Source organism: Schistocerca nitens, chromosome 5 (genome assembly GCF_023898315.1).
Source record: "Schistocerca nitens isolate TAMUIC-IGC-003100 chromosome 5, iqSchNite1.1, whole genome shotgun sequence".
In the NCBI taxonomy this organism is placed as follows: Eukaryota; Metazoa; Arthropoda; class Insecta; order Orthoptera; family Acrididae; genus Schistocerca; species Schistocerca nitens.
Genome location: NC_064618.1, coordinates 721,796,173 through 721,813,926, shown reverse-complemented (window position 1 = coordinate 721,813,926; position 17,754 = coordinate 721,796,173).

The following is a 17,754-nucleotide window of genomic DNA, read 5'->3' as shown; positions in this document are numbered from 1 at the left end:
CCTACTATGCATGTGCTTATTCTATGTGTCTTCATGGTATATGTATGACTGTCTGGCGGTCGATAGCTATATGCGTGATGCAAAAGGGAGCGATTTTGTATGGCGCAGGATACGAATTGTGTGTTTACTGCATCGACACGGCAAGCAGGGATTGGTTTCATGTTGAAATATCCAAACTTCCGTCCTCAGTGGCAGAGCAGTGTAATTGATTAAGTGTCTTTCCGTATTTGAGAATCTGTAGACCACTTTTGCAGGGTTTAACTGTCAGGACAATAAGGCAATCTGTACAAAATAGTTTTGCTGGTGAAAGTCTTGTCAGCAGAAAGAAAAAGGCAGACAGTGCTTCCACATCAGCAACATCAGTAATTAGGCAGGTAAATTCAGTAAAAGCTGATAAGAATGCTCCATTCATTCGCAAGATACCCTTTGTGCTGGGACATAGGGGCCTCTACATAGCAGCGAGAAGGTTTGGCTTCAGAGATGTTTGTTGAAAGCAGGACTTAATGATTTCCAGAAAGGGTAAAACGTGATGGAAGGGGTACCACGTTAGGACAATCAGGAGGAATACATTTGGCTTTATTCTGGGCTATTTTCGTAAACAGGTTCTGTTAGGACAAGAATTTCCATGCAGACAAGCTGAGACATCACGAAAGTTCCTGCAAAAGTCACTATTTATACGGCACTTACGATTTCAGAAAGGTAGACTTGGCTGTTATTTACATAGATGTGAGACATCAGTACAACATTGAGTACCTTTTAGCTGCACCTGGGATGATGAGTTGCTACGCAAACATTCCGCACCTATCTGTCAGCCACAGTAAGCACATGTGTGGCTGGAGGTGTCTCACATGTCCCATTAGGATTGCTAGGCAGAATGCTCCCTGTGCTGTTCTGGAAAGTACTGCAACAGATTTCTATAGCACGCTCAGAGGGGAGTCTTGGCTCTTATTTACGTAGACCTATGATGTCAATATAACATTGAGAACCTTTTAGCTGGGTCTGCAAGGGTGAGTCGCTCGGCAATTAAGTCTTCGCTGGACCAGAGGTAGAGAGGCATCATGCCAGCAACTGTAAACTTGTGCGCATCCAGATGGGGACTTGGCTCTTATTTACATAGACATGTGACGTCAGTATAACATTCGAAGAATTCTAACTGCATACCTGAAAATGTATGCAACTTTCACCTGCTTGCTGTAGGCGATAGCAGCCTGAGATCAATGGCTCACGCCCCTGTGTTCATCATCTGGCGGTGGCTCGTGGTGGTGTTGGCGCATGCATGCGTTTGAGCCTCTGATATGTTGCAGTTGACGATAGTTCAAAAGCGTTTTTTATGCGCAATGAGTATTTGTGCACTGCATTATTTTCTGCTGTTAAAGCGTTGTGAGCACGTTTGCAGAGACTTTTGCATGCATTATTTTTTGACAATTTACAAATTGTTTGCGTGCCTGTACATCAGTTTCCTTCTTTATTACGGTGATTTACAAGTAGTTTGCAGGTCTGTAGGCTATGTACTGCATTATTTCGACAGTTTACAATTAGTGAGCGTGTCTGCAGAGCGTTTTACATGCATTATTTTGACAATTTACGAGTTATTTTCATGTCTGCAGATCAGTATACTGCAATATTTCGGTGATTTACGAGTAGTTTGCAGGTCTGTGGGCTGTGAAATGTATTCGTTCGATAGTTTACATTTAGTGGGCGTGTCTGTAGAGCGTTTTGCAAGCAATATTTCGATGATATACAAGTAGTTTGTAGGTCCGTAGGGTGTGCAATGCATATTAAAACCGAACCAACAAGATGGAGGACGAATCAGCTGCCTATTTTCATGTAAGATCTATGTATGTGTGGATAATATGTTAGTATATGGTGCAGGGTGTGGTCTGATGAGTTGTTTGCGTGTCTGTACATCAGTGTACTGCATTATTTAGATAATTTAAGAGTGGTTTGCAGGTCTCTAGGCTGTGTATTGTGACCCTAAGTACATCAGAGCGATTGTTCTGTATCAGTGTAATAAATGTAATACGTCAAATCCATCCCTAAATAAATTGTTCCGAAATAAATAAAGTCCTTCCTATCCAGCATCCCAGAACAGGCTGAGTCCTTTTCCCACCATTTCCCCCCTCCCCAGACGACCATGGGATGACAGTGCCCTCTGGTGGCAGTATTGTGTACTAGGGCAATTGGACTCCTGACCTCATGGTGGATACTCTGGATAGAGCTACCACCTCAAATTTATTTAAGTAAAGACTGCCTGCAAAATAAAGGCTTACATCCATCCTATCCAGCAGTCCAGCACAGGCTGAGTCCTTTTCCCACCAGTTCCTAGGAAGGGGTGGCGGTCGGATGACTTAGGTTAGTGGAGGTAGCCCAAGTGATCTATTTTCATGCCAAAATTAGAACTCCCTGACATAAGGTAATTGTGATGTTGCCATATATATCGCCACCATCTTGGATCCGCCATCTTGGATAAATCTGGCAACATTGCAGAGTGGGGTGACGTCCTTGTCGTTCCACTAGTGTCAGATCCCGTCACATTGGCAGATAGAATTTTGCTCTGGAATTCATGAACGCCTCTTGCTCAGCTCTCTTGGTGATGTTAAGACTACCTTCAGCTTACAGTTGTCAACGAGGTTTTAGACTCGTTTGGATAACAAAAGTTTTCTTTGCTTTGGTAAACTCTAACATGGCTGCTGAACCATTGTGAGTCTACCCATCCCTCATAATGTTATTTAACACATACTGCACTAAAGCTCTAAAGTATGTTTTACAATATTCTTGTATTTCATTCGTTTATTCTCTATATTTTCAGCTCCAGGGAGAAATGTTTGATACTGGCTGCTCTGGTAGTCTGCTGGTCATCTGTTGCTTTTTTGCTATGCAGGCACATTTTTTTGTCTTTCTTAACCTTTTTTTAACTTCCGGAGGCATAGCGTTTCACATCTACTAGACCACTCTGTAATTCACACTTAACTGCATGGCGGGGGTTCATCGAACCATCTTCAGACCATATCTGAACAATTCCATTCTCTAATAGCACGTGGTAAAATCGAACATTTAAGTCTTTCCGCACGAACTCTTATTTTATTGCGGCAGCCATTTTTTCCTATGAAGGTGGGCTTCAACAAAATATTTTTGCATTCAGTGGAGAAAGCTGATGATCGAAATTTCGTGAAAATTTCGCCTTACAACGAGAAAGGACTTTGTTTTAATGATTACCACCCCAACACCGCATTGTATTCGTGACACTCTCTTACCCTTTTCGCAATAATAGAAAACGATCTATCCTTCTGTGAACTTTTTCAATGTCCTCCGTCAGTCCTGTCTGTTAAGGATCACGTACCATGCAACAGTACTCCGGAAGAGGACAGACGAGCGAAATTTAGACAATCTCTTTAGTGGATCTGTTGTGGATTTGTTGAATTTTCTAAGTGGCCTGCCGATTAAACTCTAAACTTTTTGTACTTGCATTCACTGTGTATTTAGTTGGAGTGTGATTTATCGTGATATCAAAGTTTAGCGATTCACTGCCACTGGCTCTTAGTCCACAACACGATACGGACCACAATCCTCACCCAACAAGGAAATGACTTGAAGTTCTCCACCAATGGAGGACCAAAGACGAAGGCAGCAAAGAATCACACTAACTTTCCACCAAGCCTCAGTAAGGTAGCCGAGTTAGGAAAACCGAAACTGCCTCCACAAGCCAATCAAACTATCCTCTTCTCATTGAATCTCCCCTCTCGACTGTTCTGTTGGCCTGGTAGCCCACCTAGACACAGCACAGGAGTAAAACTCTTCTTTGCATATCCTGAGAGGAGCCAATCCCTGACTCCAAATCTCTCTTGTCCAAAAAAAGGAAATTTTTTACGAGGGATCAGTTTACAGCAGTCTCTCTTAAGTGACTTACTCCACCCACATTCCGCCAACTGGCCACATTTGCAATGGACTACCGCCTGGCCCAGGTAAAATGTTATGTGAACCAGCGCCCTTCTCTCTAACCCTAAGTGGAAAGGGCATCGGGCAGAAGTCCCTCTGCAGGTACGATCAACCGAACGCTGTTTCCCAGAATCACTCACATAGTCTTGCCGCTGGACTCAACATATGACCCGCAATCCACCTCTCTCCGTGTTCTCTGTCGCCTCCATTACAGCCCCTCAGATACAAGTTCTCTACAGGCTACAAATGCAGTTATAAGAACAACCTGTCCATAACTTCCCCACGTCAAAAACTCATAAGCCACACATACCAAATGTAATGCTGGAGAACACCGAGATCATGACCTAAAATGTGAGTGTAAATCTGACTGGCAATGTTGTTAAAGTAAGTGGCGAGCCACCTCTCAACTGTTTCACGTTGGAGCAAAATTATAACACAATTGCATATATCTGCTTCAATATGGAATGAGAATTTTCTGGAACCAGTTGCTTTAAATTTGACACTAGACTTGCGACAGAAGTGGTATACTGAGTACTTATTTCAAGGTATTACTCCCGTTAATGAACTAATTCTGAACCGTTGCCGTGGGCAATCATGCAGATACCTCATATTACGACAACATTTGCTCTTTCTAGCCTGGAAGAACGAGTTTCCCTTACCCAGTTAATATGGTTAATCCTCTCGTTTCGTCGAATACGAGGTACAGTTGATTATAGGGATTATGGGTAAGTATCTGTAATCTAAAACAGCGAAATATGTAGGCTACACATATTCTAGTACCCAATCAACCACTTTCTAGCTGATAGGCTAAGGGGAGCCTAAAACCCCCAAACAGTAGCAGAGGTCAAGAAATCCACACCCTCAGTCGTTGCAGAGTCTCTCTGGATAAATATCTCCACCACACCCCAAAACAAAGGTTGGTGGACGGTTCTGAGAACAGCTGATAGAAAGCAATTCTCCTCTTTAGCCACTTTGGCCTACAATTATTCTAAAGTTTGTTCACCGGAAATTACAGACTTTTTCTTTTACAGCAGCTCATTGGGCATGTTTTCGTAATTCTGTTTGGTAACAGGTAAATTTGGCTTTACAGGCGTAGACTGTATCTCACAAATAAACAAACATAAAAGGACAGAGAGAGAGATAAGTATACACGAAATGTGTGAAGTAAACAGTTCTTTACGACACTGTTACCTCACTACACCCCACATATATTTTACACCAAATATTTTCTCAAATTCCAGTGTCGTTAAAACAGATCGTTAAGACAGCTTGTAGTTTAATCCTGATTTATGTAATGCTTCTAAGTGATGTTACTAGCAACTTAGAACTTGATCTTCCAAAAGTCGGCTGGCGACACAAAAATATATGTGCCATAAAAATACATAAGATCTTTAGTTGTAATATGCTGTTATGAGAAGTAATGAAACTAAAATTATTGGCAATAATTTGTCCTGCTAGTACCACTTCTGGAAAATAAAAAACCAGACGATAAGCCCACGATGAATTACTTGTAAAGTATAATTTGTGTGGTCAGTAATAAAATTCTTATGAGATTAGCATAAGTATATCTTGCTGTTGGAAGTGATGGCTTGTCACAACATTCATTTTTCATCTGCGGCTTGTATAAACTTATCCTAAGATTAAAAATTATCAAAGAGTTACGTAAAGAAATGGTAAACTCTCACTGTGTACCTCTCTGCAAATCCTAACAGCGACGATATTTTTAAAAATACCAGGCTTTATATAGGCTTTTTGCTAGACGGCACATAAAATCGGATCTTCAGATCTCCGAAAACTGTGAGGTTAAGACGATAAGTTCGTATTAATGAAGATATTCTTCCCGTATCAGTGGCAACCACTGCTCGTTCATTGTCAGAGCGTCAACGGAGGGCAACCCTACACTGCCATGTATCTCTAGAATAGGCCGCTGTTACAAAGCTGTTTCTATAGTTATGTGCTACTTCTGGTCGTTCATGATCATAGTGGGAATGAAACCGTTCAGAAACAGAAAGTAAGTAAGTACCAGCGCAGTTGTTTAATAGTGAAAATATACGAGCAACGGACACTGACACGTTTTTCTTACTTTCTTCAAGAAGAAATAACTCTTTTTGGTACAGAGTTACCCAAAACATCAACCAAAAACAATCACAATAGAGCGAAAATAAAGAAATTAACATGCATATGCACGACATTTCGAACATTTATAAGCAAAGTACCAAAGGAAATAGAAACTACGTATTGATGTTTTGGGTGAAGTGACATTTTCTTTGGAGGATTTTACCTCTGCAAAGCTACAGTCGATGTGTTTCACGAGATATTGACAACTGACATTATATTTTGGACAAAATTAAGTCACCTCAAATGCTTTCGTTCATATGGGTCTACTCGCGAAGTACACAATAACTACACCGTAGTACCTTACCAAAAGATCTGGCGGAGAACCAGAGAAAATTTTAGTCTAAAATCGTTAAGCGCGTCTAAGACTTCCATCCAGTCACTCTTTGACCAGTCTGGTGTGGCAGTTGCAGATCACGAAATGAAAGCCGAACTTTTAAATTACGCGTTTAAAAAATTGTTCGAGCAAGAGAATCGCGTAGACATACCGTCGTTTGACAACTGTACACAGTCCCGTATGGATAACACAGTAACAAGCATCCCTAGCTTATAGAAACAACCGAAAGGGTTGAAAACAAATAAGGAGCCAGATATGGATGGAATCTCATTTCGGCTTTACGCAGAGTACTCTACGGCACTGGCCCCTTATTTTGCTTGTATTGAAACTCCTTAACAAAAGTTTTTACTTACTTAAACTGAAATAACTTAGAAGGTGAAACTTCTTAATTTAATCATTTTTTTACTTAAACTGATGGCTGTAACTGACGTACTGTCTCTTTGCTATTCTTTATCATTTCAACACTGACCTACAGAATTTGCCCTGACAAACAGAACTCAAACTTTTCCTATTCATTAATTACTCACAATTTTCATGGATAACGGGATCTGACTGCTTTCTACATCTACATCTACACCTACATCCATACTCCGCAAGCCACCTGACGGTGTGTGGTGGAGGGTACCTTGAGTACCTCTATCGGTTCTCCCTTCTATTCCAGTCTCGTATTGTTCGTGGAAAGAAGGATTGTCGGTATGCTTCTGTGTGGGCTCTAATCTCTCTGATTTTATTCTCATGTTCTCTTCGCGAGATATACTTTGGAGGGAGCAATATACTGCTTGACTCCTCGGTGAAGGTATGTTCTCGAAACTTCAACAAAAGCCCGTACCGAGCTACTGAGCGTCTCTCCTGCAGAATCTTCCACTGGAGTTTATCTATCATCTCCGTAACGCTTTCGCGATTACTAAATGATCCTGTAACGAAGCGCGCTGCTCTCCGTTGGATCTTCTCTATCTCTTCTATCAACCCTATCTGGTACGGATCCCACACTGCTGAGCAGTATTCAAGAAGTGGGCGAACAAGCGTACTGTAACCTACTTCCTTTGTTTTGGGATTGCATTTCCTTAGGATTCTTCCAATGAATCTTAGTCTGGCATCTGCTTTACCAACGATCAACTTTACATGATCATTCCATTTTAAATCACTCCTAATGCGTACTCCTAGATAATTTATGGAATTAACTGCTTCCAGTTGTTGACCTGCTATTTTGTAGCTAAATAATAAGGGATCTATCTTTCTATGTATTCGCAGCACATCACACTTGTCTACATTGAAGTTCAATTGTCATTCCCTGCACCATGCGTCAATTCGCTGCAGATCCTCCTGCATTTCAGTACAATTTTCCATTGTTACAACCTCTCGATACACCACAGCATCATCTGCAAAAAGCCTCAGTGTACTTATAGTGTCATCCACAAGTTCATTTATGTATATTGTGAATAGCAACGGTCCTATGACACTCCCCTGCGGCACACCTGAAATCACTCTTACTTCGGAAGACTTCTCTCCATTGAGAAAGACATACTGCGTTCTGTTATCTAGGAACTCCTCAATCCAATCACACAATTGGTCTGATAGTCCATATGCTCTTACTTTGTTCATTAAACGACTGTGGGGAACTGTATCGAACGCCTTGCGGAAGTCAAGAAACACGGCATCTACCTGGGAACCCGTGTCTATGGCCCTCTGAGTCTCGTGGACGAATAGCGCGAGCTGGGTTTCACACGACCGTCTTTTTCGAAACCCATGCTGATTCCTACAGAGTAGATTTCTAGTCTTCAGAAAAGTCATTATACTCGAACATAATATGTGTTCCAAAACTCTACAACTGATCGACGTTAGAGACATAGGTCTACAGTTCTGCACATCTGTTCGACGGCCCTTCTTGAAAACGGGGATGACGTGTGCCCTTTTCCAATCCTTTGGAATGCTACGCTCTTCTAGAGACCTACGGTACACCGCTGCAAGAAGGGGGGCAAATTCCTTCGCGTACTTTGTGTAAAATCGAACTGGTATCCAATCAGGTCCAGCGGCCTTTCCTATTTTGTGCGATTTTAATTGTTTCTCTATCCCTCTGTCGTCTATTTCGATATCTACCATTTTGTCATCTGTGAGACAATCTAGAGAAGGAACTATAGTGCAGTCTTCCTCTGTGAAACGGTTTGGAAAAAGACATTTAGTATTTCGGCCTTTAGTCTGTCATCCTCTGTTTCAGTACCATTTTGGTCACAGAGTGTCTGGACATTTTGTTTTGATCTACCTACCCCTTTGACATAAGACCAAAATTTCTTAGGATTTTCTGCCAAGTCAGTACATAGAACTTTTTTTCGAATTCTTTGAACGCCTCTCGCATAGCCCTCCACACACTACATTTCGCTTCGCGTAATTTTTGTTTGTCAGCAAGGCTTTGGCCATGTTTATGTTTGCTGTGAAGTTCCCTTTGCTTCCGCAGCAGTTTTCTAACCCGGTTGTTGTACCACGGTGGCTCTTTTCCGTCTCTTACGATCTTGCTTGGCACATACTCATCTAACGCATATTGTACGATGGTTTTGAACTTTGTCCACTGATCCTCAACACTATCTGTAGTTGAGACAAAACTTTTGTGTTGAGCCGTCAGGTACTCTGTAATCTGCTTTTTGTCACTTTTGCTAAACATAAAAATCTTCCTACCTTTTTTAATATTTCTATTTACGGCTGAAATCATCGATGCAGTAACCGTTTTATGATCGCTGATTCCCTGTTCTGCGTTAACTGTTTCAAATAGTTCGGGTCTGTTTGTCACCAGAATTTCTAATATGTTATCACCACGAGTCGGTTCTCTGTTTAACTGCTCAAGGTAGTTTTCTGAAAAAGCACTTAAAAAAATTTCACTGGATTCTTTGTCCCTGCCACCCGTTATGAACGTTTGAGTCTCCCAGTCTATATCCGGCAAATTAAAATCTCCACCCAGAACTATAACATGGTGGGGAAATCTACTCGAAATATTTTCCAATTTATCCTTCAGGTGCTCTGCCATAACAGCTGCTGAGCCAGGGGGCCTATAAATACATCCAATTACCATGTCTGAGCCTGCTTTAACCGTGACCTTCACCCAAATTATTTCACATTTCGAATCTCCATCAATTTCCTTCGATACTATTGCACTTCTTATCGCTATAAACACGCCTCCCCCTTCACTGCGCAGCCTGTCTCTGCGGTATACATTCCAATCTGAGTTTAGGATTTCATTACTGTTTACGTCTGGTTTCAGCAAACTTTCTGTCCCTAGTACTATATGGGCATTGTGACCGTTTATTAATGAGAGCAGTTCTGGGACCTTTCTATAGACGCTCCTGCAGTTTACTATTAGCACATTAATATTGTTATTCCCTGTTGCATTTCGCCTACTCCTACCTTGCCGCGTCTCAGGAGGCGTCTTGTCGGGCCTAGGGAGGGAATTCCCTAACCTAAAAAACCCACATGTGCACTCCATACGTACTCCGCTACCCTTGTAGCCGCTTCCGGCGTGTAGTGCACGCCTGACCTATTTAAGGGGACCCTACATTTCTCCACCCGATAGCGGAGGTCGAGAAATTTGCACCCCAGATCTCCGCAGAATCGTCTGAGCCTCTGGTTTAAACCTTCTACTCGGCTCCAAACCAGAGGACCGCGATCGGTTCTGGGAACGATACTACAAATAGTTAGCTCAGATTCCACCCCGCGAGCGAGGCTTTCCGCCTTCACCAATTCCGCCAACCGCCTGTACGAACCGAGGATGACCTCTGATCCCAGACGACAGGAGTCATTGGTGCCGACATGAGCAACAATTTGCAGTCGGGTGCACCCAGAGCTCTCTATCGCCGCCGGCAGGGCCTCCTCCACATCTCGGATGAGACCCCTGGCAAGCAAACAGAGTGAACGTTGGCCTTCTTCCCCGACCTTTCCGCTTTAAAATTAACTCAAAAGAATGGCCCTGAATTACTAGAAATCGTGACAATAATCTATACATTTCATAAGTCACTTACCTCAGAAAAATCTTCATTACCCGAACTACAGCAATGCCGCAAGCACCAATACTGCCAGCTAAATTAAAGATTCTAACTATTGAAGACTCTAACTACTGATAGGCATGTGGTTAGCAAAGGAAAGATTTTGTTGCAGAAAAACAATGTATTTACCCTAATAATGGGACAACCAATCCAAACATTATACACTCCTGGAAATGGAAAAAAGAACACATTGACACCGGTGTGTCAGACCCACCATACCTGCTCCGGACACTGCGAGAGGGCTGTACAAGCAATGATCACACGCACGGCACAGCGGACACACCAGGAACCGCGGTGTTGGCCGTCGAATGGCGCTAGCTGCGCAGCATTTGTGCACCGCCGCCGTCAGTGTCAGCCAGTTTGCCGTGGCATACGGAGCTCCATCGCAGTCTTTAACACTGGTAGCATGCCGCGACAGCGTGGACGTGAACCGTATGTGCAGTTGACGGACTTTGAGCGAGGGCGTATAGTGGGCATGCGGGAGGCCGGGTGGACGTACCGCCGAATTGCTCAACACGTGGGGCGTGAGGTCTCCACAGTACATCGATGTTGTCGCCAGTGGTCGGCGGAAGGTGCACGTGCCCGTCGACCTGGGACCGGACCGCAGCGACGCACGGATGCACGCCAAGACCGTAGGATCCTACGCAGTGCCGTAGGGGACCGCACCGCCACTTCCCAGCAAATTAGGGACACTGTTGCTCCTGGGGTATCGGCGAGGACCATTCGCAACCGTCTCCATGAAGCTGGGCTACGGTCACGCACACCGTTAGGCCGTCTTCCGCTCACGCCCCAACATCGTGCAGCCCGCCTCCAGTGGTGTCGCGACAGGCGTGAATGGAGGGACGAATGGAGACGTGTCGTCTTCAGCGATGAGAGTCGCTTCTGCCTTGGTGCCAATGATGGTCGTATGCGTGTTTGGCGCCGTGCAGGTGAGCGCCACAATCAGGACTGCATACGACCGAGGCACACAGGGCCAACACCCGGCATCATGGTGTGGGGAGCGATCTCCTACACTGGCCGTACACCACTGGTGATCGTCGAGGGGACACTGAATAGTGCACGGTACATCCAAAGCGTCATCGAACCCATCGTTCTACCATTCCTAGACCGGCAAGGGAACTTGCTGTTCCAACAGGACAATGCACGTCCGCATGTATCCCGTGCCACCCAACGTGCTCTAGAAGGTGTAAGTCAACTACCCTGGCCAGCAAGATCTCCGGATCTGTCCCCCATTGAGCATGTTTGGGACTGGATGAAGCGTCGTCTCACGCGGTCTGCACGTCCAGCACGAACGCTGGTCCAACTGAGGCGCCAGGTGGAAATGGCATGGCAAGCCGTTCCACAGGACTACATCCAGCATCTCTACGATCGTCTCCATGGGAGAATAGCAGCCTGCATTGCTGCGAAAGGTGGATATACACTGTACTAGTGCCGACATTGTGCATGCTCTGTTGCCTGTGTCTATGTGGCTGTGGTTCTGTCAGTGTGATCATGTGATGTATCTGACCCCAGGAATGTGTCAATAAAGTTTCCCCTTCCTGGGACAATGAATTGACGGTGTTCTTATTTCAATTTCCAGGAGTGTATAATCGACCGTGACATCCAGTTCCAAAAATTATATAATCATCAATAATGTTGAATCTCCAAGTCGGACAGGTCCAGATCGTCCGCTTTCGCTAACACTTCATACCTCTAACCTCCATCAATGCTAACTACTCACTTCCAACCTTCATCACTGATGGCTATTCACCCCCAACATCAAGTCTGACCATCCACAGAGAGACTCTTAGAGAGTGGGCACACCGAAGTCAGAGATTTAATACAAAGCGCTACATATCGCTACCAACATACAAACACATAAACAGTCTACTTACAGTATACATTACGAATTTCTCGTCCAGTGCAAAGTCTCAAACCACAGCAAAAAAAATCTACTATATAATAAGAAGGGTAAAAGAATAGACCCGGAAAATTACTGTTCAGTGTCCTTAACATCAGATTGCTGCGGTATTATAGAACATAATACTGTGTTCGAATGTAATAAATTTCCTAGAGAGCTAACTCTAAATTTGGAAAAAAAATGTAATTTAATCTAGATGAACAGGGAAACAAATCCGTAATGTTCGGGTACAGTATTAGTAGCGTCCCGCTTGTCACAATCACCTCGTTTAAGTATCCAGGCGCAACGTTGCAAAGCAATGTGAAATGGAAGGCGCGTGTGAGGACTGTGGTAGGGAAGACAAATGGTCGACTCCGGTTTATTGGGAGAATTTTAGGAGAGTGTGGTTCATCTGTAAAGGAGGCAGCTTTTAGGTCGCTGGTAAGACCTATTCCTGAATTCTGTTCGAGTGTTTGGGATCGGCACCCGGTCGAATTAAAGGAAGACATCGAAGCAATTCAGAGGCGAGTTGCTAGATTTGTTACCGGTAGGTTCGAATAACATGCAGCTGTTACACAGACACTTCTGGAACTCAAATGAGAATCCCTAGAGGGAAGGCGACGCTTTTTTCTAGGAGAACTATTGAGGAAATTTAGAGAACTGGCACGTGAAACTGACTGCCCAACTATTCTACTGCCGCCAACATACATTGCGCGTAAGGTCCACGAAGATAAGATTCGAGAAATTAGATCTCATGCGAAAGCATGTAGATAATCGTTTTTCCCTCGCTCTCTTTGCGAGTGGACCAGAAAAGGAAACGATTACTGGTGGTACGAAATACCCTCCGCCACCCACTGCACGGTAACTTGGGAGTATGTACGTAGATGTAGATGTAAATCTCTGATTCTTTCTGTCTTCGTGCCAGTACATGTTAATACACGTGCTACTCTTTGTGTACAAAAGCATACGAGGTGTGGCTAGAAAAAAACCGGACTAGTACTGGTGAAACAATAAAACGAATGCAATAAGGCTGAAAGTCGCGTGGGCTGTCACGTGACTCTCGCTCCGCCTACTGCTCGAGTTTCATCTGCCTCCTGCACTCAGTCTGCCCGTGGCGTCTGTTTTAAGTAGCTGACGTTTTGTCTGTGCGTCGGAAAATGTTGAGTGTACAGAAAGAACAGCGTGTTAACATCAAATTTTGTTTCAAACTAGGAAAGTCTGCAAGTGAAACGTTTGTAATGTTACAACAAGTGTACGGCGATGATTGTTTATCGCGAACACAAGTGTTTGCGTGGTTTAAACGATTTAAAGATGGCCGCGAAGACACCAGTGATGACACTCGCACTGGCAGACCACTGTCAGCAAAAACTGATGCAAACATTGAAAAAATCGGTAAACTTGTTCGACAAGATCGCCGTTTAACAATCAGAGCAGATTGTTAAACGGCGATCTTGTCGAACAAGTTCACCGATTTTTTCAATGTTTGCATCAGTTTTTGCTGACAATGGTCTGCCAGTGCGAGTTTCATCACTGGTGTCTTCGCGGCCATCTTTAAATCGTTTAAACCACTCAAACACTTGTGTTCGGGTTCCCGGGTTCGATTCCCGGCGGGGTCAGGGATTTTCTCTGCCTCGTGATGGCTGGGTGTTGTGTGCTGTCCTTAGGTTAGTTAGGTTTAAGTAGTTCTAAGTTCTAGGGGACTTATAACCACAGCCGTTGAGTCCCATAGTGCTCAGAGCCATTTGAACCATTTGAACTTGTGTTCGCGATAAACAATCATCGCCGTACACTTGTTGTAACATTACAAACGTTTCACTTGCAGACTTTCCTAGTTTGAAACAAAATTTGATGTTAACACGCTGTTCTTTCTGTACACTCAACATTTTCCGACGCACAGACAAAACGCCAACTACTTAAAACAGACGCCACGGGCAGACTGAGTGCAGGAGGCAGATGAAACTCGAGCAGTAGGCGGAGCGAGAGTCACGTGACAGGCCACGCGACTTTCAGCCTTATTGCATTCGTTTTATTGTTTCACCAGTACTAGTCCGATTTTTCTAGCCACACCTCGTATAGTATCTATTAAATCTTTTGTGATTATGTCGTAACTACGGACTCTACATCCGGTTATTTTTTTTCTTTTCACCAGTTAACAGTTTTGAGAGCAATAATCTACTTCTAGTTTCTGTCACCGGACAGTTGCGTCTTCCATTCTGCTTGCCAGTTGTGGTGCTTAGTAAAGAAACAGCTTTCACGTGAGTAAACGGTGTATAGTAGTTAACAATGACCAATAATGTGTACTATAACAGAATCAAAACCTTTGCAGTTAACGTCGATCTGCAAACGTACCATTTGTGAGATAAATGTGAAAGGCTGCTTACCTGCTTACAAGCAGCCACTGATTCCAGTATGAAATATTATCCGAGTTAGTAGAAAACTGTTTGACATTTAAAATTTTCTATTCAACCGTATCCAAACGGGCTCGGAATTCAACCGCGGCCCGTGACTAGACAACGTGCTATGCAATGACGGAGCAACGGCATTTCGTGAGGCAAATGTAAGCCGACATCTAACGCACCAAAAGCTCAATACGGTAGGGCGAGCAGGGCCCGATCACAATCCACTGGATTTTTCTCTTTGGGGTCATCTAAAATGTGAGACGTACAGTACTTCAGCTGATATAGGTTGATGAACTGGACCAGCGAGTTGTACAGTCTCTTCAAGATTTACTAGCTGATGCTGGGTGTTTGAAACGATTCCTAGGTTATTGCGTGGACGTATGCAGAATTACATCCAAATGCGAGGACATAACGTAGAACACTGCCTTCGACAGTAGTGCTCCAGTAGTACTGTATTTCCCGTTAAGGAAATTCGTTCATAATTATGTGGCACTTTAATCGAAAAGTTCTCATTTCAGATACCTTTCAATAACCAGGACAATATTTTATACTGAAGTCAGTGGTGGCTATTGACCAGACATTCGCTATTATCTCGTAATTGACGCGTTAGTGGACCATTTTCTGCAGGAACGATTTCGCTTCTCCCGTGTCAGTTATCGCTGTTAATATAATGATTTAGGAGGCAATCTGAGTAGCCCTCTCAGATCGTTTGCAGGCGATGCTGTCATTTACCGTATAGTAAAGTCATCAGATGATCAAAACCAATTGCAAAATGAATTGGACAGGATACAGATTACGGTGCGCAAAGTGACAGTTGCCCCTGAATACTACTTGAGTACTAAAAGGAATCCGCTAAATTTCGGTTACTCATTAAATTACACAAAACTAAAATCTGTGAATCTAACTATACACTCAAAGATTACGATTACTAATAACTTACCCGGAATGGTTCAAATGGCTCTGAGCACTATGGGACTTAACATCTGAAGTCATCAGTCCCCCAGAACTTAGAACTACTTAAACCTAACTAACCTAAGGACATCACACACATCCATGCCCAAGGCAGGCTTCGAACCTGCGACCGTATCGGTCGAGCGGTTCCAGACTGAAGCGCCTAGAACCGCTTGGCCACATCGGCCGGCTAAACCGGAACGGTCACATAGATAATGTTGTGGGGAAAGGGAACCAAAGACTGCGATTTGTTGGCAGAACACTTAGAAAATGCACAGGTCTACTAAAGGCATTGATTAACCGCGATTGTCCATCCTCTTCTGAAGTAGGGGCCTACTGCTGCGCTGTATGGGATACGCAGCACACACGAGTGACGGAAAACGTCGAAAAGGTTCAACGAATGGCAGCTCGTTTCGTAATATCTCAAAGTAGGTGAGTATGTACCACAGATATGATAAGCGACTTGTGAAAATGCGTTTTTCGTTGCAGCAAGATTCCCTCACCAAATTTCAGTTACCAACTTCCCCCTCAGAATGCGAAAATATTTTGTTGGCGTCCAACTGCTTAAGGAAAAACTATGATTACAATAAAATAAGGGAAATCAGAGCTCATCCAGAAAATTTGAGTGTTCGTTTTTCCCACGCGCTGTTTTTCCCGTAACTCGCGTGAATTGTATAAATTATTGCTCTTTATTTATTTATTTTGGTTTTGTTTTTGTTATTGCTCGCGTAGTAACGCATGTATGAAAAGAGTTACGTGAAATACTTTTATTAATGCTGTGCTTTGAAATTCTTTATCGTCATTACCTTTAAAAAAAATAAATTATATACACTCCTGGAAATGGAAAAAAGAACACATTGACACCGGTGTGTCAGACCCACCATACCTGCTCCGGACACTGCGAGAGGGCTGTACAAGCAATGATCACACGCACGGCACAGCGGACACACCAGGAACCGCGGTGTTGGCCGTCGAATGGCGCTAGCTGCGCAGCATTTGTGCACCGCCGCCGTCAGTGTCAGCCAGTTTGCCGTGGCATACGGAGCTCCATCGCAGTCTTTAACACTGGTAGCATGCCGCGACAGCGTGGACGTGAACCGTATGTGCAGTTGACGGACTTTGAGCGAGGGCGTATAGTGGGCATGCGGGAGGCCGGGTGGACGTACCGCCGAATTGCTCAACACGTGGGGCGTGAGGTCTCCACAGTACATCGATGTTGTCGCCAGTGGTCGGCGGAAGGTGCACGTGCCCGTCGACCTGGGACCGGACCGCAGCGACGCACGGATGCACGCCAAGACCGTAGGATCCTACGCAGTGCCGTAGGGGACCGCACCGCCACTTCCCAGCAAATTAGGGACACTGTTGCTCCTGGGGTATCGGCGAGGACCATTCGCAACCGTCTCCATGAAGCTGGGCTACGGTCACGCACACCGTTAGGCCGTCTTCCGCTCACGCCCCAACATCGTGCAGCCCGCCTCCAGTGGTGTCGCGACAGGCGTGAATGGAGGGACGAATGGAGACGTGTCGTCTTCAGCGATGAGAGTCGCTTCTGCCTTGGTGCCAATGATGGTCGTATGCGTGTTTGGCGCCGTGCAGGTGAGCGCCACAATCAGGACTGCATACGACCGAGGCACACAGGGCCAACACCCGGCATCATGGTGTGGGGAGCGATCTCCTACACTGGCCGTACACCACTGGTGATCGTCGAGGGGACACTGAATAGTGCACGGTACATCCAAACCGTCATCGAACCCATCGTTCTACCATTCCTAGACCGGCAAGGGAACTTGCTGTTCCAACAGGACAATGCACGTCCGCATGTATCCCGTGCCACCCAACGCGCTCTAGAAGGTGTAAGTCAACTACCCTGGCCAGCAAGATCTCCGGATCTGTCCCCCATTGAGCATGTTTGGGACTGGATGAAGCGTCGTCTCACGCGGTCTGCACGTCCAGCACGAACGCTGGTCCAACTGAGGCGCCAGGTGGAAATGGCATGGCAAGCCGTTCCACAGGACTACATCCAGCATCTCTACGATCGTCTCCATGGGAGAATAGCAGCCTGCATTGCTGCGAAAGGTGGATATACACTGTACTAGTGCCGACATTGTG